Source organism: Microcebus murinus, chromosome 5 (genome assembly GCF_040939455.1).
Source record: "Microcebus murinus isolate Inina chromosome 5, M.murinus_Inina_mat1.0, whole genome shotgun sequence".
Classification (NCBI taxonomy): domain Eukaryota; kingdom Metazoa; phylum Chordata; class Mammalia; order Primates; family Cheirogaleidae; genus Microcebus; species Microcebus murinus.
The window spans coordinates 34,174,518-34,197,533 of NC_134108.1; positions in this window are offsets into that span (position 1 = coordinate 34,174,518).

A 23,016-nucleotide genomic window follows, 5' to 3' on the forward strand; every position below is an offset into this window, starting at 1 on the left:
AGCTCTAGAATAATATCTCCATGTCAGCATAGTGCCACCAGCCCAGAGAGTAAAAAAAGATATTTCCTCTCCCAGATAGAGGCCCACCTCATTTCCTTAGTCTACTATTAACTACTTCCCAGAATGTTTCATCTTCAGAGAATCCTTTCTTTGATCAAAAAAGAGGGGCTTTGCACCAAGGTTCAACTGGCAATCATAACATTTCTCTACATTGGTACATTTCCCAAAATCTGTGTTATTTAGTCATTCAGTGGACATCTGTTGTTTATGCCTGCCAAAAATCCATTTCCCTTTCTTTTGAAATGGTGCCCTGAACTTGCATTGGGAAAGCTACTCCTTCACTATTGGATACAGCCATGGAACTGTCAATCAAGATGTCCCCATTTCCCCTAGCCAAGGGATGGGCCTGTGACCCAAGAACCAATCAGATGCTTTCCTTTCCTTGGAATGAGAAGCTCAGGCGAAATGTAGAAAAAAATGGAAAAAGCAGTTTGCACTGATTAATACAAGCTGTGGGATTAATGGCTGTGACTGTCCATTAGTTTCCATTTTCCCCAGAGGTACTTTGGCTCCTGATTTCTCTAAGATTGACTCTAAAGTTGTATAAAGGTGTCCTATGTTCTCCAATCCTCCTATACATTCCTATGTGCTTGTTACGCTGGGTCGATTTCTGTTTATCGCACCTAAGGAATCCTAACTGACACAAATTCTTCTCATAATTGCATTTTTATGTTAATATGTTCCTTCTCCAAATTTCCTGTTACTGGGTTTCACCTATCTACCAGGATAGGGCAGTAAATGGATCCTACCATCTTACCAACACCATCTGTCTATCTGGTCTAATTTTCTCATGAGATGCTGAATCTACCTACAGAGTAGGGATAGGATCAGATCACACCTGGAAAGTGGTTATTGAGGTGTAATAACTGCCATGACTCATTTTCAATTACAGTAGTTTCATTCTTGCATTTTATTGCCTCAACTCAAAAGCACTCTCTTTGATTCCTTGATAAAAAAATAAGAAAATATGAATTAAACTCAGAGCCAATGACGTGAGGGTTCTCCTTTCCTCTCTTGCTGCAACCTGGCTGGAATCAATAGGCCAAGTCAAGTATAATCAGGGCTGAAGTTTCTGAGTTCTGGGGCGAAAAATCGAATTTATCTTTAAGAAATTCTAACCCTTGTTTTGGGTTAGACTTCTTAGACGTGTCTCTTTAAATATACAAATTGAAAGCAAAAACCCATCCATTGTTCTTGAAAAAGCTATTTTCATATTTGCAAAGATATTGTAATATGCATATTACAATGATATTGTAATATGCATATGTTCCATATGAGTTTTAGGATTATAAATTCCACAAAAAATCCTGTTAGGACTATATATTGAATTACACTGGATTGATAGATTAATTTGGCATAAAGTTGTCCAATAAAATACAGGATGTCCAGTTAAATTTGAAATACAGATAAATAACAAATTTTATGTATAGTTATGTATCACATAATGATATTTCAGTCAACAATGGACTACACAGAAAATGGTAGTCCTATAAGATTATAATGCCATATTTTTATTGTACCTTTTCTGTGTTTATATATGTTTAGATACACAAATACTACCATTGTGTCACAATTGCCTACAATACTCAATACAGTACCAATGTTATGTAGGCTTGTAGCCTAGAAGCAATAGATTATATCATATAGCCTAGGTGTGTAGTAGACTATACCATCTAGGTTTGTATAAATACGCTCTATTTGCACAAAAAAATCACCTAACAACTCATTTCTCAGAATGTATCATTGTTAAATGCTACATGACTGTATATCTATATCTGTATATATATATCTATCTCTCTATATACATTTATATCTATTATAACCCATGCAATAATTTTTAGTATAAGTGTGTCTCATGTAATATTTGGGACACACTTTTACTAAAAAGTTATGCTTCATTTATTTGAAATTAAGATTTAACTGGCTTTTATATATTTATATTTGTCAAATCTGGCAATCCTAATTTAGAAAGAAATGACAGCTTTAAAAACTAGAGTCACCCTTTTTACAAATGTGCTATACTCTACTTATTTAGGATTTATATCACTAAATAGTTTGGGTTGTATTTCATGCTTATTTTGTTAAATTTACTCCTAAGTGACTTAAAATTTTTAAAGCTACTATGAATATCTATTATTATAAAAGAACTCTATTTTTATATAGTGATGTCATAGCAAACAACCTGCTGTACCTATTAGTCTATAAAGTGTTTTGAATTTTTGTATTCATAGTCATATAAAATAAAAAGGATAAGCTTATATTTCTTCCTTTCTAGTCCATATCCATTTTATTTATTTTTATTATTTTGCTATACAGACTAGGACGTCCAGTACAATGCTGAATAGAAGTGATAATAGCAGATATCCTTATGTTATTATTTAAAAGGAATATATCTATAATTTCATAACAGTTTTAATCAGGTTAATACTTTTCTATTTCTAGTTTACTAAGAATTTATAATTATTTCCATCATGAATGACCATTGAAACTTACTAAAGATATTTTCTGTACCTATAAAGATTATCATATGGTTTTTCTCTTTTAATTCATTACTGTGGAAATTATAGTAACATATTTCCCAATATAAAAACCTTTTTTGGTATAGGTATTCCAAAATTAATCATGGTGCACTCAGAGGAAGACATACATACAACCATTGGTGGGTTCCATCTGTAAATATTTTGTTTAGAGGGTGGATAGCCCATGTGAATTCAGCTCATAATTTTCCTTTCTTATAGTATTTATACCTGTTTCTCGAGTGAAGACTATCTTGGTTTCATAAAATAAGATCACTAGAGGGAATTTTTTTCTTTTTTTCCTCTAAACTATTTCCTTTAAAACAGTTTGTAGAATTTTGGGTTGATCTTTTCCTCCAAACAGTAATTTTCAAACTTTAGCATGCGTCACTATACATATTCATTGATCTAACACCCAGGGCTTCTTAATTTAGTAGGTGGAAGTGAAACTTGATAATTTGCATTTCTAACAAGTTCCAGGTGATGCTGATGCTTTTGTTCTGAGGACTAGACTTTAAGACTACTGCTTTAAAATTTGCTAAAACTCATTTATAAAAGCAGATGAGCTTATTTGTTTTGCTTGTTTTGTTAAGTAATGAGTGGATTTTAAATTATTAACTTAACTCACTATCTTAATGATCTGGTTTTTGTCAAGTTTCCTTTGGTGGCTCTTCTGGTAAGTTATATTTCTCAAAGAAATTGTCCATGTTGTCCAAGTTTTCACTTTTATTGACAAAGTTATTCAGAATATTCTGTCATAATATTTTAAATTTTTACTGAATTGTCCTGAATTTACTGAATTATAATTTCAATTATAATATTCCTTATTCGTGACCTCTCTGGTGGTGTGCTAAAGCTAGCTAGCCTATCATCTCTCTCTCCCTCGCTCGCCCATGAAACTCGTTGTAGATTTTTCTTTTCTTTTTTCTTTTCTTTTCTTTTTTCTTTTCTTTTCTTTTCTTTTCTTTTCTTTTCTTTTCTTTTCTCTTTTCTTTTCCTTTCTTTTTCTTTCCTTTCCTTTTCTCTTTTCTTTTTTTTCTTTTCTTTTCTTTTTTTTGAAACAGGGTCTCACTTGTTGCCTAGGCTAGAGTGCAGTGGTGTCATCATGGCTCATAGCAACCTCACACTCCTGGGCTCAAGCAATCCACTTGCCTCAGCGTTCCAGGTAGCTGGGACTACAGGAGTGTACTACCATGCCCAGCTAAGTTTTCTATTTTTTGTAGAAACAGGGTCTCACTCTTGCTCAGGCTGGTCTCAAACTCCTGGCCTCAAGCAATCTCCTGCCTCAGTCTCCCAAAGTGCTAGGATTACAAGTGTGAGCCACCACACCTGGCAGATTTTTCTATTTCATTAGTTTTTTCAAAAAAAAAATTGGGGGTTTTATTTTAGTCTCTGTTTTTATCTTTGTTTATTATATTAATTGATATTCAATCTTAGTTTTATTATTCTCTTTGTTTTATTCCTAGGTTCTACCCTATTATTTTTTAGTTCTTGGGTAGATTATTGGCTCATTAATTCTTAGTTTTTCTTATTTTGTAATACATGCATTTTAAGACTATACATTTTTCTCTAAAAATGGCATTAATTCCATTCCACAAGTTTTGCTATGTGGAGTTTAATCATAATTCATAACTCAATATTTAATAATAATCATTGGCTATTATGATTTGTTCTTTGACTCATGACTTATCTAGTATTGTGCTCTTCTAAATGCCTAGGTATTTGTTATTATGATTTGAGTTTAATTGTTTTTTAAGCTATCTTTTCATTATTAGTTATATTTTATAATGGAGTAGTTATAAAATGTGGTATGTATGTTATTAATTTTTTGGCACTTGTTGAGATGATTTTGTGGCCCAGAGCCTAGTCAACTCTGAAAATGTCTCATTTGATCTTGAAAAGAATGTGCATTCCCTAGTTGTTCTCTAAATTATTAATTTTGTTGCTCAAATCTTATCCTTAAAAAGTTGACCCGCTTTAACTATCAGTTTCTGAGAGAAGTGTGTTAAAATTTTTTACTATTTAGATGCTTTTCCATATGTTATTCTGCTTGTTTGAGTTAGAACCCTAGCCCCTACTGAAATATCTGGTTAGACACTTCATGGTCCAGAACAACAGTTTCACTTTCTTCTTCTATTATTTCTTTACTTCTTTGTTTGGGGTTCCTGAAGTTTTCTTGTCTGTCTTTCAAGTTGTATTAATGCATTAAAAATATTTCATCTGGAATTTTCTATGTGTTTATGATCAGAAGCTTCTATATCAGCACTCTGTGCTGTGTCTGCTCATGCTCTTCTTGTGCTCTCCAATTCTACCATTATTTTCTTTTTCTATCAAGATATGAATTCCAACTTTTAGCTTTATTAATTCTTTTCATCTGTATCTTTCTTATTTCTCAATTGCTATTCTTTTTTCCTAATTTGTTAGATTGAAACTCCTATTTTCTTGTTATTTTGTACTTAATTGCATAAAAGCACTCTCAAGACTTTCGATTTCTCTATGAAGATTTTTTTAAGAAGTGGTATATATTTTGAATATAATTTTCTTAGTTTCCATTTGTCACATTAATCTTTGTTCTTCATCAAATTTTTAAAATTTACTGAGTTTTTGCTTATGCAATATCATGCATTCAAATTTTGTTTTCATATTTCAAGAATACTTGAAAAGGCTATGAAATTCTGCAGAATTTAGTTGATATATAGTTGTTAAAAAATCTTATTACTGAGTTTATGCAGTTATATCCTATACTTAAAATTTTTATCTAATTGACCAGTTATGAAATGAGAATGACATATGCATTTATTCCTTTTGCACTTGTGATAATTTTTTCTTTAATTTTAACTATTTTTGCATTATATTTTAATGGTACTTAAATAAATAGTATTTATTCCAATGGTAGTTAAATAAATTAGTTTAAAAAGTTATGTGGCATATAAGAAATGTAATGGTAGATAAAGTTACATGACTATTAAATAGTCATTATAGCTTTTACTCATTGCCACATATATCATCCCTTTCCTACTTACTATTTTTTGCTTGAATCATAATTTATTATTTCAAGATTTTATAAATAAATACAAATTTCATTGTTTATATTTTCTACATTGCCCATTAACACATCCTGGTTAAGATTATTAATTCTGTAAACAGAGACACATCTTAGGTCTGTGATATACTCACTGTTTATATCTGTGTATCTCTTTGTCTATTTTCTCACCTACAAGATGGAGACAGGTATAGAATTTACTATATAGAGTTGTATTAAAATTAAACACTATTATATGTAAAGTGTTTTAATACTGTATTACATATAACCCTATATTATATGTGATATGTAATATACATATGTAATATATATATAACACTGTATGTAATATATATTATATATTACCTATATTACATAATACAGCACTTGGCAAATAGTGAATATTCAGTAAATAATAGATCAAAAAGTGAGAAGAATTAGCCGTTAAAGCAGCATTCAAATGCTGAGAATTTAAAATAAATTTTTAAAAATAGGAAGCTAAACATATTTTAGTTTAATACCATTGAGTCCGTGGCCCACACTATTAGTGGAAATAACTTAGAAACAAATTCTGTACGGTTTTGAAATATAGGCAGACTATAATACTATTAATAAACAACATTTGTTTTGTTGTATAGATTATAAGGTAGCTCAAATTTTTGTAAGTTTTGATTTAATTATACAATCGTTAGAAAGATAATCTTCAAGTTTTGAGCAGGATAATATTATGGTAAAGAAAGTAGTAAAGAATAATGTATTTAGCATTGATGGGCAAGATATTGGAAAGGGGGTCAAGAATGGAACTAGAAAGATCAGATAGAAGGAGTATTTTTTATCTAATATATGAAGACAAGAGACCCACAAGACAGAATTGAGAAAATATGGGAAACATTGCTAAGGAATAACAAATACATCTTGGTGAAAACTGACAGTTTCTAGGGTTTCAAAGTAAATCTTTAAAAACTAAGTCCTTCATACACCTATAAAAATCTCAGAATTCCTTCAGAGGAAATTAGCTTTTATTTCTATTTGAAAAATAAACATTTAAAGATTTATGAGCAAGTAAATATTTGCTTAAAATACGCTTTAAATTTTTAAATGAAAACTTTTTCTTCTTGTGAACTTGAATTAGTTCAAGATGTACTAATAGGGACCAGATTTTACCCACATCCATTACCTTAAACAACTACAGAAAAGGACACAAGACAAAAGTTTTTAGACATTGAACAACATACAGCACGAGACTGTGATCTCTGAGAGAAGGGAAATAAACAAGGTGAGCTGTATGATTTTTTCCAGTTTATTGCTTAGGGGCAGTTTTCATTCTGCAGTACAGGTATAGAAACAGAGCCCAGTGATCTTGCTAATTTGAAAAGAAAAAAAAAATCAATCAGAATGTGGGGAGGCTGAATTGGTTAGAATTTGCTATTGAGATTACTGGAAGAAAACAACTGCACAAAAAAGAGTTTCAGAGATTTTTAGAGGGATCACTGAGTCTATAATTAAGAACTAATATACACATGACTGAGAGGAAAACTGAGTATTACAGAATGAACCACCATAAAGTAATAGACAGCATAACTTTTATAATTCATACAGTATTGGGAATTGTTCATGTTCCTGGCAGTAAATGTGTAAAGATCATATAATACAAAGTGCATCAGATAGAATTCTCAAAAGAGCATCACCTTAGTGAGACTAATTGACCCCAGTTTGAAGGCTACTTTGGACACTGTTCTGACGACCTCTTACTCACCTCATTGGTGAAGGAGGGATTTTCCTACCCTAAATGGTATAAAATGAATGAACAAAGGGTTCCTGACAATGGATAGAAGAGATTGGCATCAGCTTATTGGTCCCATATACTCACAAGCTGGTAGTGGACACCATATGCCATGCAGGGCCATATGGATGTTATACTTAGAAGTAGAGTAAACCCAACTGGGTCATGTGAAGCAGACATTAATTACCAAAGCTCACTCAAAAAGAAATAGGTAATCTGAATACTCCTATATCTGTTAAAGAAACTGAAGTTATAGTTATAAAGCTTCCCACAAATATTAACTCCAGGTTCAGATTGCTTACTTGGTGAGCTCTGAAAAATATTTAATGGAAGAGTTATATCAATTCCACACAAACTCTTCCAAATATTAATGATTAAGGAATTCTTTCCAACTTGTTCTATGAGGTTACTATTAATATTAAACTGATACCAAAACCAGGCTAAGGTATTCTAAGAAAGAAAAATGAAAAACAAACAAGAAAATCTACTGACCAATATTCCTTATAAACATCTATTCAAAAATTCCAAACACATTTTAGCAAATTGAGCCCCCAAACATATTAAATGACTAATATATCATAAGCCGGTGGGGTTTTTCTAAAGAAAAAGTGGGATATATATATGTATATCTATGTATAGTATATAGATATTAGGTTTATCTAAAGAGTATAATATTTCATAAACCAGTGAGGTTTAAAGAATATAAGACAGAAAATAAATCAATGTTAAGAAAAACTCAAAGTTAAGAAAAAACAATCATATACAAACTTATCTCAGTGAACACAATAGAAACGCTTGCAATATCCTACATCTATTTCTAATAAAAATTCTTGGCAAAGAAAGAACGCAAGATACTCCCGCAACCTGATAAAAGGAATCTAGAAAAATCTACAAGAAACATAATACTTTGTGGTAAAAGAAGTAATGTTTGCACTGTAAGGTCAGAAATAAGACATAGATGTCTGCTCTTCTCAAATCCATCACTGCTAGGAAAGACTTTATCATAACAGAGTTGCATATCTGGAGGAAAATGTTCCCTACGATAGTTACGTGTGTACATTCAATGCCTGCCTGCTTACTGCTTAGTTATGGGATGAATAGGAAGGACACAGACTGTAGCATTTCTTCTCAGCAGCCAAAGCCCCAAAGACTAAAACCTTTCACTGCTTTTTTTTAATTTAGTAACTTTTCGTTAACTTGACAAGTGAAGACTATATTTTGGGTTCCAAATTCTGGTTAGTATTAACTTAAATTCCATTTAGTATTCATTTAAAGCCATTTTGTTTTATTTTGGTTTAAGACAAAATGATTTTTTAGGAGTGTTAAAGTTAGAAGAACACTGGCCTGAATCAAAAGTTCTGGTTGTGATCTTGGTTCTGTCATTTAGACAAGTACTTTAGCCCCAGTTTCTCATCCAATTACAAAAGACTAGACTAGACAAAAAGACTCCCAGATTTTCTTCTAGCTTGGAGATTTTATAAGCGTCTAGATTAGTATCTCTTATATTTAGCGTGCATCGGAAACACCTGGAGAGTTTGTTAAAACACAGATTCTTGACTCCAGTGAGAGGGTCAGGAATTCAAGAGATTCTCATTCAGTAGATCTGAGATGGAGTGAGGTAATTTGCATTTCTAACAAGCTGCCAGGTCCTGATGATGAGGCTGGTCTTCAGACTCTATTTGGAGTAGCACTAGTTTAAAAACTAGAGATTATACTAGTTGCAATTCTGTTTTAAGATACTAGATGATGTATTTTTGGATGAATACTTGTCAGAAATACTCTAGTAAAGCTAAATATTTTAAATAACCCAGCATAAAAAATATTTGTATTTGTACAAAAACTTAATATTTATTGTTTTATATTATTACCTGTGTTTGGTTGGTTAATGAAGTGCATGATTGGTTTACATGTGTGCCTTAGTACATTTAATTCCTTTTATTGAATATCTTTTATGTACAAAGTTTTGTGGTTTGTATTTTGGGGACACAGAGTCAGGGTCTTCTGCCTTTCATGAACTCATAATCAAATGGGGGAGACAGACACAAACACAAATAACTTATAAATAAAGCATCAAACAGAAATGCTAAACTAGTTATTAAAGAAAAGAAAAAAAAACCACAACATACTTCCCTTAAAAACAAGGGAGTCTAAGGGAGAGATTAATTCTAATTGGGAGTTGGGAGGAAGGCAAAGAGGAGGAAACAGATGTTGTGACCAGATTCTGGACCTATAAAAAATAGAAAATGTCAGATGAAGGGAATCTATAAAATAGGTGTGGAGATCTATGTTAAGTATTCTTCCATTTTAGTAGGTAACCAACCTATTGGGAACTTTCTTTTGGGGCACTATATGTATTTTTAAGTATATTACTTTTAAATTTTGAGAATTATTAAGACATAATTGTTATCTAAAGAATATACTTAGTGACAAAAGCAGTTTTACAGCCATAAAAAATTTTACTTTAAAAATCTATTCTATTAACTTTTAAATTAATTCTATTTGTTCTATATCAATAATATCTCCTAAATTTTAATGTACATAAAAAATGGATAAGCAAACAAAATTTTCACATCAAATACTAGTCAAATCAAATCCCAAGAGAACAATCAATACTTCTAAAAATAGATTTTGGTTAAAAACCACAATGTAGCATGTATTTTCAAATTTAATGATAATACATAATCATATGCATTATATATGGATATATCTTATTTGTTTTATAAATTAAGTTCTAGGGCACAGATTTAACCAGACCCATGGACTGTACCTATGGGTTTTAATCTTTTATTCTGGTTTCCTATTTGTATTATAGTTGAAATAATATTCATAATAATTACTATGATTTATTGAATGCCTATTATATGCTATCTATATAATGCACATTTTCTTGAATAATCCTAACAACCCTAGAAAATAGGTAGTGCTAACTTCATATTAAGTATGACTTAAATAAGCATGCATATTGCAAATGATATGACAGATTTCAGCTTGACTACATGGTTAATGTTTTGGCCATACCACCTATTTTGCTGTAAGTATTTTATTTTGGCCTAGGAAGGGGGATTACTGCTGATATAATTACTTAATGGTTAGTCCTGCTACACCAGGCATGTATCTATTCCTACTTATTTGCATGTATCTTAATTAAGCATCATAGGTATCCAGATACATTTACAGATTGAACATACCTCCATGAACATAAAGTTCAGTAAAAAGCACCAGAACTTACAATCTTAAAAACATGGTTGCAGAGGCAGAACGAGAAAGCCATCTAAGCAGTCAAGATAATATGCACAATGTAAATATGTCTTCTATGACTTGAAGAAAACCTCTGGGCCACATAGTACAGCATGTTTAGTTAGTTCCAAACAAAGCATGTGATTATAACCACAAGTCTGTCATTTCATTTCTTTCTTCTTTTCACAATTATCCAACCCTCAGTTTCACCAGTTGTCTCTGAGACAATTCTGCTCTTAAACTCTAGCTTCCCATGACATTTCCTTCTGGAAAGAATCAAAAGCTTGAACCCTTGCTAGTTTCTCAGACATCTTTATGTGAGTAGCCTGTTTTAGCTTGAATGGTGTGGCAGATGAACAACAGCCACAAATTGTTTGATGCTCTTCCTATGGGGACATGGCGTCTCTTTGCCCTTCCCCTGAATCTGGGCTGGCATAAAGCTGTTTCCACTAATAGAGTGGAATAAAAGAGACTATGGCAGTTCTAGACCTTGCTTTTATGAGATTGGCAGCTTCTGCTTCAGTCTCCTAAACCCCCAAGGCACAAAATAAGTCAGATCCCACTGCTGGACAAACCACATGGAAAGCATTGAGAATAAAGGGAGAGAGATAGAAGGGTCTAGCTGAACCCATCCTTCCAGCTGCCCGTGGCAAGATATTGTGCACGGGAGTGAAGCCATCCTAGATCCTCAGGCCTCCAGGTGAAAACTAGTGAGTCTGCACCCTGCAGAGCAAAACAATCTGCCTGAGTATGTTCAATTTCCTGACCTACAAAATGATGACATATACTGAAATAGTTTCAAGCCATTAAGTTTTGGCATAGTTTTTACACAGCAGTAGATAATAGAAACACATGGATATTCTGAATCTGGGACTTAATTTTGCCTTCCGAAATGGTTCATGTCAGTTCCCCTTCTCTCTGTGGACTAAAGATGGTTAGTTACCATCCCAACACACCACCACAGCCATGCCTTCAATATTTAAAGCCTTCCTGCCTGAATTCCAGTTTCCAGCTCCTCCTGAGCTGACCCAGCTTCTCAAGCCCTGCCTATTTATTAAGTAGATCCTTTCCTGTCTTGGTTTGCATATTGGCCTGTCTTTGTAAAGTATGTATGCCATTTTTTTGTGAATGGATCTTTCTCTGTGATTATGATACAATGAGACTCTCTTTATATAAGTTTTCCCTTGCTTCTTTGGGATGTGAGTGTTTCTCTTTGTTGATGCCTTTCTGCCTGATCTTTATCTTCGTGTATGCATCAGCTGTTGCACATTTAATTTTCTACTTTTCCTTTTCTTTCTACGCCTCTTTCTACTAATTTCTTTCACTCTCTCCCAGGACAGGTAGTACAGCATACTGTGATGGAGTAGAGGTAGTGAATTAGAGCAGAGACACTGGAGCCTAATTGCTTGGGCCAGACTTCAGCTCTGCCACTCACTGTGTGACACCCCTGGGCAAATTTCTTTACAACTCAGTGTTATGGAGTTTTCTCATCTGAAATAAAAAGATAATAATAGTCCTCAATTCATAGAGTTGTGTGTCATAGAGTTGTATCAATAAATACTGAAATAATAAATACATATGTGTCTGTATAAGTACACGTGTGTCTATGTATACACATATATACACGTGTGTGTATTGAATGACAGTTGGCCCACGGTAAATACTACCTAAGCAGTAGACAGTGTAAGTTCCGATTCTCACTGTCTTTTTGTCTCCATTTCTTGTCCCCTGCTCTTTTCTTCTATTTCTTCTCTCATTTCCCTGGATAGCAACTGACATGGAAATTTTATTATTTACTGAGCAAATCAATAGAATTCAACATTCTCATTATTAATTTTAAAGGATGAACAGATTATGATATATTCTCTCTCTTAAAAAGTTTCCCAATTGATATAAGCATCTTTAAACTTGTATGGACATTGACTTTTTCATTTTTCTCTCCTGAGGTACAATATATAAATATAAAAAGATTCTGGGCTTAGTTTAAGGAGAGATGTCAGGTTTTTTTTTTGGGGGGGTGACACTTCTGACAGAGAGGGACAATTTCTCTTGAGAGGGACAATTCTGTGAGTGAACTGAGAGGCTTGTGCAATTTATGACAGAACATCTCCAAGTTTACCATTTTCTCTTCCATTCAAGAGAGCACATTGCCTCAGGTAAAGTTTCTCAGAATCATATCAACACTGAAACAAGGATTTGTGTACAAGTGATTTTTAAAGGAAGTACTCATAGGAGATACCAGGAAGAGAATAGGGCCAGCAGGGCAGGATTGCAGAAGAAGTCAAATAAGAGCCCCTGCCTTTTGGGGAATGTTGAATAATATGGAATGTAAAATTTACCACAGTATTTTCCTGATTGGAGGGGAAAATAACTGGACTTTCATATTTTTGCATCAGTAAGTAATTGACCAAGAGCTGGGAAATGGGAAGTACATACACTCTCAGGAACTTTCAGCTCCTTTGTTCTAAGTCTGTGGGCAAAATAGCTTTATCTGGCCTCAGGCAGTTTTCATAAGTTTTAGGTACAGGCTAGAAACTGGCATGCTCAGGAATGATAAAGATAGTCTAACGGGATCTAGGCAGAACACTGAGGGTGTCCTGGCCCTACATATATCAAAATGCAAGGAATGAGAGTAACAATATTTTAAGAACAACATTTGAATCTGTTCAACTTTACTTTTTAAAAACAAGTCACTCACAAGTGCTGGTGCTTTAACGCATAGCAGGTGGCATTCTCCATAACTGGTGGCTCTACCTTCTGTGTCACAACATGGTTATATCCAGATAGCTTAGATACTAGTTCAATTTCTTTTTCTTTTTTTAATAATAATAACATAGCATATATGTGCCTTAATTCAAACTCATTTTTCTTATATTATGATTGCATTTGCAAGTTGGCACAAGTAATAATGATGTAAGAAAGAGAATAGGACTCATTCCAAGGTTAATTGCTATCACAGTTTCATTAACCTTTTCAGGTCAGTAAGACCTTCAAATGGGATGGCAATAGCTACTTCTTCTGACTCTGTTAGGCTATTTGAAGTGACTCAGACCACTGTGAAAAAATCAAGAGAGACATCATTGTTTACTGATTCTCTGATTTCAGAGCTGCCACATGGACCCTCATGCCCAGTCCTAGGTCCTGCAAAGCCTTTTAATGACTGGTTCCTAGAGCACAGAAAAGGCCACTGAGGCCAATGCATGAAGCAGTGAAATACTGAAGTTTGTATTTGGCAGCCACAGTTTCTTTTTGCTGAGTCTCTTTTTACTCCCTCTGGGACTCCTGTGAATCTATTACCTCTGTGCTTCTCTTCTACCAAAAGAGAAGGAAATGAATCCTGAGTTTTAGTCATGTCTACTAGAACTGCTATGGTTCTGTGTGTAAAATGACTATATACACCCCCAACTGCTGTAGTCAGTGTTGACATGAGACATGTCATAGATCACATTCATGTCTTAGTCAATGTAAAAGTTATTACTCCACCTGGAAATAACTTTTGCTAAACTTGTAGAATATAATACCAATGCTCTCTTAAGAACTTTCTTCTCTCCCTCCCTCCTTCCTCTATTCCTCCCTTCCTCCTATCTATCTCCCTTCCTTTTTTCATCCATGAATCCATCCTTCCGCTCATCCATCCACGCATCTGAGAAAGAAACAAAGAAACAGACAAATGGGGTTGGGCGGGGGGCGGGGGAGTGAGAGCACACATGAGCATGTCAAGGTTAAGAAAGAAAGCAGGCTGAGAGGATTTTCTGGAACAAATTAGAGGAGTCAACTCTCTATAGAAATCAACTGATAGTGGAATTTGAGCATTTGTAGATACAAAAATGAAGACTACTCTGAAAATAGTAATGAGGACTTTTAAATAAGAAAGACACAAATCCCAGTGTAGGTGGCCTAATAAAAACTATCCAGGTGCTAGAAGAGAATATAAGAGGATTCCAGATTGGAGCAGTACAGATACTATGTGTCCTCATCCAAACAGGTTAAGAGGCCTTATAAGATCCTTCGTAAAATGTAAGTAATAGTCAATTTTGGAAACCGACTATATTAGTATACCAAAACCCATGTATCCATATTTATTTAGTTATGATATAATATACATGTGTATTTAGTTATGATACATGTACAAATATGTGTATTTAGTTATAATAAAAGATATGAATATGTATGTATATGTGAACTGCAAGAGATTTTTATGAAAAGAGATATGGCTACTCAGGAAATAGCATTTCAAGCACCTTAATTCTATTCTCAACAGGTACTCATACCTACAAATCCAGAAAAATATATGCACAAAAAATAAAATCAAATCTTTATTACTGTCTGGGGTTGGCTCCAAACTCCCACGGAGCTGTGGTGCGCTGGGCTAGTTTTGATAATTCACTGATTTTTTTTGGCTTGGTTAATTGGGCCTAAGAAGTCTAGGACCAAAGTTGAATGGAGGGCCTACTTGCTTTCTTTGCTTCTACTCCAAAGTTTGAATCTAAATTCTGGAAGTCAGCACTGCCTGATTCAAGGAAAGCACACCTCTAACAACAAGCAGTGGAAGAAAGCACAGAAAACCAAGATAGCATTTGGCCCATGGAGTAGGGCAGAGTTGGTTGGATTCCCATCCTCTGTGTTTTTTGGGTGGCTGGGAGGGGAACTCAAGGGAGCTTCCTTGGCTCTTCTTGTGCAGCTGGTGGAATAACTAGTCAGGGTTATATAACACACACTGGATAAAAGCTTAGCTCAGTTACATAAGGTGAGAAATATAAAGTGTCTGAAAATTATTATCTTTCTATAAAACTAGACAAAATAAACCCCTTCTCCTAATCAAGAACATCCTTTGTACCCACAGAGAAATGAAAAATCCCTTAAATAGAATTTATCCTCAAATTATCTCTAAAGAAATATTAAATTCTAAAATAGTACAGCTATCTATTTTCATTTTTCCTCTCCTGCTGTTGGAACTGGTATTCAGGACTTTCAAAGCTTTAATATGTCCACTCCAGATTTAGCAGATCTCTGTTGAACGTATTTGCTCAGTACCTTTCCCCTTTCGTACTGTGTAGCTCTCATTCATTTCTGTTTTCATCCACCTAGTTCAGTTGAGGGTTAAGAATGGTTAATTAGTCCATGGATGAAAATATTCCCCAAACTGGGCAAACCGGAGTCCCTTTCTAGGAATTAAATCTCATTCTATCTCTTCTCTGATCAGGAACTACAGAATGTGACCTTTGATCAGATACTTAAGAGCCATGTCACATAGTCATCATATTGGGAAATTCAAGAGAATAAAGCTGACATTGTCTGGCTCCCCAGAGAAATAGAGATGATAGGATTTAGGGAGAATGTCTTAAGAATATTACTATATTTAGAAGATTCCTTCAGTATCAGGTTTATCCCTGAGGCTAGTTCAATATCTGTTCTCTCAAAGTCTTGCTTATTGAGGAATTTTCTAAGTTCTGAATATTAAGAAAATATCTTTATAGTAACACCTCCCATTTTGCTTAAGCTCATTCAAGGTAGGATTCTGTCGCATATATCTGATAGAGGCCTATTATACCAAGACTTTAATTTTATCCACAGAAACATTGCTACAACAGTTCTAATTGGAGACTCATCTTCAAACCCTATATTGGGAACTCTAGTGGAGGCTGGGCCTCAACTCCTTTTGGGGGACTCCTTTTGTCCAGTGGGTTAGAATGAGTGATGCAGAACAAAACTGTCCAAAAGTTGTGGACTTGGCCAACTCCACTCAAATCCATCTCATGACTTTTACCACATGGCAGAGACTGCTAGTGGTTGACTCTAATTTCCATTCTTCTTTTCTTCCTTGTAATGAAAATGCTGGGACATATGGCCACCTACCAAAAAAAACCCACTCCATTTTCTAATCTTTCTTGCAGCTAGGCATGGCCTCATGACTAAGTTCTGGTTAATGAGATATAAGCATAAGTTTTTAGACTTTTTTTAAAAATAGCCTTGCAAACCCTCCTTAAAGGTCACCTGGCATATGGCTTTTGCTCCCTTTCTTCTTCAAGCCTCTCTCTTTTCAGGTGGTTGTAATGTAGTTCAGCTGGAACTGGACAGTTCTCTTGGATCATGGGGTGGGAATCATGAGCTGAGGTTGATGGAGGAGCTGGGTCTATGACATCATGGAGCCCCATACCAGCCCTGGAATGCATATTTTCAGACTTTTCTTTTTTTAAAAAACATGAGATAGAAATAAACTTCTATCTAGTGTATGTCCTTATAATTTTGTTATATGAAGCCAACTAATCCTAAGTGATGAACCATCCCAGTTGGAGAAAATTCTAGTTTGAGATCACATCCAATGGCAAGAAGGCCCAGGGAATAACGAGAAGTGTTTTCAGTACTAGACTGGTGTAAACACATCTTAATTCCACCTACTAGGATCATGGCCTAATAGTGCTCTGAGTCTTGAAAAAGTCAGATGAGTATTTTTCTTCCTCATTGTGAGTAGAATTTAAGGTAGGATTATAGAAGAGGTTTGAGTTTTTCCTGGAGGACAAGTATGTCCTTATGTTTCTGTGTAGTAAAAACATATGGGATTCTTATTTCATGAGTGGGTTCAGATATTCTCAACAAACATTAATATCTTAATAATGTTCAGTCAATTCTCTACACAAAGTCAGAGTCATCTTCTAAAAATACCATCTGAATAATGTTAACTAACCTAAAAGCTAAAGCCCTTTTAGCTAAAGCTAAAAGCCCTACAATGATAGAAGCTCTGAACATAATTAACAAACATTGTACCTATTTTCTTAGTTGTTTGGAGTTTTTGTTTAGCTTTTTTATTCTTTGTATTAACTCTAAGCTCTGCAAAAGCTGAGACCATAGTCATGCATGACTTAGTTTTGTCATCAGTGACTAGCACTGTGCCTAGCACACAATAGATAGTCAATGCACATTTATTAAATATTAGATGAATGACAAAAAGAACAAATGCAGGAAAAATTCATGAATTTGAGAAATCCTTGAGGGAATATTGTTTTATAATGGTACCTAGACTGAATTGATTATTATAGTTAAGATTTTGGCATGTGGAAAAGATTATACCAAGTGGCACTTCTTATAAAATCTTGTTTCAATTGTTCTCTTTATAGGGCACGGGTGTCATATATGTTTCATACAACAGGCAGAATTCTAAGATGACCCCCAATAACCCCTGACCTTGTATAACTCCCACCGCTTGAGTGTGGGTGAGACTGAATATGATGAGACATCACTCCCATGATTAGGTTACTAATAAATTGACTGATTAATCTCAAAATGAAAGTTGTCCTCAATGAACTTTACCTAATGAGGTAAGCTCTTAAAATAAATAAAAAGCATCAGCAGAAATATTTCTGCTGGCCTGGAAGACAGCCAACAAAATGCTATGAACTGCCTATGGGAGCCACATGGGAAGGAGCTGCAGGTGGTCTTTAGAAACAGAGTGGTCAGGAGCCAGCAGTCAGAAAGGAAATGAAGACTTCAGTCCTACAACTGCAAAGAGCTAACTTCTTCCAACAACCCAAATAAGCTTGGAAGAGAATCCTAAGTTCCAAATGAGAACAGCAGTGTAGCCACCATCTTGGTTTTAGGTTTGTGAGGCCCTGAGCAGAGAATCCAGCCAAGCCGGGCGGGCTGGAACTGCTGAACCATGAGCTATTTTAAGCCTCTAAGTGTGTGCTCGTATTGTAAGGTAGCATACAGAAAATGCATACAAAAACTTTCATGTACATTATGTTATTTATTCTCATAGCAATATATAGATTTATGTTTTGAGCTCAGAGGGGTTAAATATCTTTCCAAAGTTTATGTACCTAGTAAGTACACGGAAGAATAGAGAGACTCTGAGAAAGACCATGTGATGGGTGGAAATACTATACCATGTGTTCAAGGGGTAGAAAAGACCAAGAGCCGAAGCTACAAACAGCTCTACAATGTATTGGGATTGCTTCCATCCAGCTGACAGTGTTGATTGGATCCCTTAATTCTAACTGACAAAATATGATAATTTAGGCTGAAATTTTCAACTTTTAATTGCTTAGAGATCACGTAAATATTTTAAAGCTATTTACTTATAATCTTGGCTTTCTACACCTATTTTTCATTTCTCATTATTTTCTTGGACATATTCTCATTGAAGTCTTTCTCAAATCCTATATGAAGTGAGGTATATTAGGAAGGAAGGAATAAAAGAAGGAAGGAAAAAAGAGGAAATGAGGGGTGGAGGAAGAGAGCAAAGGAGGGAAAGAAAGTAAAGATGAAAGTAAGTAAGGAAAAATAAGATAAACATGAAGAAAAGCAAAGCAAAAACTATGCAGTGATGCCTTACAATGGAGGAAGCTATGACTCAGAGAGGTTAAGTGACTTACCCCAAATCACTCAGTTAGCAAAGTATAAAGCACAGTTACCAAGTCTTCTGACTTCAAAATTTATACAGTTTTTTTAAGCTGACATAAATATTTGATTCTCCTCATCCTAGGACTTTCTATTTTTAAAGCAGTGTATGTATTCTGTTCAGGCAAATCATGAGGCAAGCACCTCCTCCCCCTACTCATAATGAGAGATGCACGCGTGCCCCTCTGTTACCAATTAGGCTTTGTAGTAGATTTGGATGTTTTTGCATTGCTAATAGGAAGAGGATGCTTGAAATAAAACATGATGGATTTGGATGAGCTCTAATCTGCACATGCTCCAGAAATCACACTTTAATTTCAGGATAAAGCTGATGCCTTAAAAATTTAATGGGCCACAGAGCAACCAAGAAAAAATGCAATTTTAGAAAGGAGAAAATAAGAACAAAGCAGAAGGTAATAGAAGAAGGAGGGGCAGGGAGGAAGAGGGAAGGAAGTAGGATCATAAAACAAAACTAAAGAAAAATAGATTTTTCAAATATAAATCTTTAAATCCACTCTGGTATTTATATTGTGTTTTTGCAAGTCTTAAACAGTCCCTGTTTGTGACTCATTTATTATGGATGCAGTTTGGATTGTACTATTCTTTAGACCATATGGAATATCAAAGTATCTAGAACACACTGATCCCATCCAACTTGTCATTACTGTATTTCATTGTACAATTTGAGATGGGATTGCTTTGTTCAGATTATTTTTTTTCTCCAGGGATCAAGATATTTTTCAAAGCTTTTATGTACACTATCAATTTCTGTTCATTGGGGAGAAAGTTTAAGCTTAGAGAGAAAGAATAAACTCTAAGGCCTCATTCAAAGCTTTTCTCTTTTTTCATCATATTAGGAGGGTACAAATGTTTTGGTTACATATATTGCCTTTGCCCTGCCCAAGTCAGAGCTACAAAGCATGTCCATCCCCCAGATGGTGTGCACTGCACCCATTAGGTGTGAATGTATCCATCCTCTCCTCCCCCCTCCCTCCTGCCTGATGAATGTTACCACTATATATGCACTTAAGTGTTGATCAGTTAATACCAGTTTGATGGTGAGTACATGCAGTGCTTGGTTTTCCATTCTTGCGATACTTCACTTAGTAGAATGGGCTCCAGCTCTATCCAGGATAATACAAGAGGGGCTAGATCACCGTCATTTTTTGTGTTGAAGCCTTCTTAGTTACAGTTAATGGACACCCCATTCTTCTAGTTGTTCAGACCAAAAACTATTGGAGCCATTCCTAATTTCTCTGTTTCTTTCACATCCCATTTATAACTTATGAGCAAATCTGGTATCTCTATTTTTGAAATAGTTTCAGAATCTGATCTTCTATCCCAATTCTACTGCTGTTACCGTACTGATGACACCATTTTTTCTCAGCTGCCTCCTTTGTTCTTTGTCCCCTAAAGTCGTAACCTGGAAGCTACAGTGATTCTGTTGAAGTATTAGCCAGATCATGGAACTTCTCAAATCCTCCAATGACTTCTCATTTATCTCAAAGTAAAATCCCAAACTCACTCAAGTGTCACCTCCCTGAAGTCTTCTCTGTCTACTCTATTTAAAATTGCCATGGCATGTTGGGGTCTTGTGACTACAGGCTCTATCTTATTAATGGTCAGCAGTTGTAGGGTGAGGTTTCACAGGGCATGCAAAACAGGCAGTCTTCAAATGGCTTAAAATATGGTTGTGTGGACTATTTAAAAATAATCACATGTATGAAAATTTGAGTTTGGTGCTGGTGGGATTTTGATCTAATGGGTTTCAGCTTGCAGTGATGAAATAAACAACCTAGACACCAAGACACAGAGGCTATCTTTGGCTCAGTTTTATAACAGTCATTATGAGCATTACTTTTTCCAGTTAGAAAGTCTCTTGGTTGGATTCTGGCTTTGCTCCTTCTATTCATTGTTTAATCTTGGTTATCTTAATTATTCTCTTCCCATTTTATTACTATTTCAAGAATTATTTTTAGGATTTACTTAAATGATATATGAAAAGTTACTGATGCATGGTAAGTACTTAATAAATTACAGTTGTTACTAATTTTGTTTAAAGTTTAAAGTAATGGGAAACATTGGAGAAAACTTTTGGTTGGGTGGATACCTGGCAGCAGTGTGGATGATGAGTATGGCTCCAACAAATTTTGGCAGCTATAATAAGGAAACTTTTGTAGAAAACTACACAGAAAGCCAAGCATGCATCAGTAATCATAGAATAATAATAACAACAAAAGAATCGATTTGAGGACTATTAAGAGAAAAAAATAGACAGGACTCAATCAATGGACTGAGTGCAGTCTCTGGCTTTAGAAAACAAATGGCAGGTGGTATAGTTTCCCAAGATAGGAAAGGCAGAAGATGAGCAAATTTAAAGGTAGGCGGGAGATAGTGAGTTCAATTTGGGATGCAATGAGTTTGAAATGTGATAAGACATTCAAGTTAGGAAGTTTTGTTTATTTGTTTTCTTGAATTATCCATTAGTTACAGGATTTGGAGAGGACCACAGTTGGAAATTTAGATGTTGGATAATTCATGTTAAATGATAGCTAAAATCTTGTAAATGAATGAGATTTTTCTATATGAGAGATGAAGGAAATCAAGAGTAAGTGATGCCATAGAGATCATATGAGAAAAGAATTCCAAGAAGACGATAAGCAACATCATGAGTAGTAGCGAGGTCATGTGAGGCAAGGGATGGAAACACGTTTGTTGTTTTTAGCAACTAGGGAGACATTTGCAAGATTAAATTTACTGTGATAGAGGTAGAGACACCCAGAGAGAGTGGTTGAGACAGTCCTAGGAAATGGGGACACGGAGGAAAGTATGTATTGCTCTTTGGAGAAACATGGCTCTAAGTTGAAAGGAAAACTAAGGTGATCATCAGAAGGAGACAGAGAGACAAAGTAGGAGGTGCCAAAAGAAAAAGAGAAGTTGAAATAACAAAAGAGAGGAAATCCACTCAAATTAAGTAAATTTCTCAAAGAAATGGAAAGATGTGATTCAAAGAACAGATGGAAGGATTAACATTTGAAATGTAGGATCATTTAGCTAAAATAGAAAGGGAAGAGGTGAGGCTGGATTTACACTTGTTTTTGTTGTGGGGAGAGACAGGAAGTGGAGAACGTCTTTGCAAGATGATCTGTATTTTCTCTCTAAAGTAGTGTTCATTTGCTGAGAGTGATGGCAAAAATCAGAGTGGTGAAAGTTTGGAAATATTATTGTGGGTAATGAGAAAGGAAGTGGACTAGAAGTTTTACTGTGTAGTGGTAATACCTCAACTGATGTGGGAGACCATGAATTTGTAGTGGCATGGATCCATGCGGTTGTGGCATTTGTTTTCAGCAGTGCTTGGCAGACAGATATGTGACTGGAAAGGGAGTGACCGGTTGATCCAGGGGTCGAGTTTTGCTAATTGAGTTCAGAAGAAGGACAAAGGAAGTAATGGTATTGGCAGGAGAGGGAAGTAACATATCATGAGGTTTACGTGGATGGCTCACACCTGTAATCGTAGCACTCTGGGATGCCGAGGCGGGAGGATCACTTGAGGTCAGGAGTTTCAGACCAACCTGAGCAATAGCGAGACCCTGTCCCTACTAAAAATAGAAAGAAATTAGATGGACAACTAAAAACAGAAAAAAATTTAGCTGGGCATGGTGGTGCATGCCTGTAGACCTAGTTACTCAGCAGGAGAGGCAGGAGAATTACTTGAGCCCAGGAAGTTAGAGGTTGCTGGGAGCTAGGCTGATACCATGGCATTCTAGCCCAGGAAACAGAGTGAGATTCTGCCTCAAAAATAAAAAGCATTGATAATGATCACTTACTGTCTACTATAGCAAAGAGCAGTGCTATGTTTTACATAATTTATCTCTAATACTCACCTGAAATATGTGAGGTGGGTATTACTACTCTTATTTATAAACAAGGGAAATAAAGCTCAGCTGAATAATTTAATAAAGCCAGGCAGAGGATGAGAGATTAAAATAAATTGAAGGACC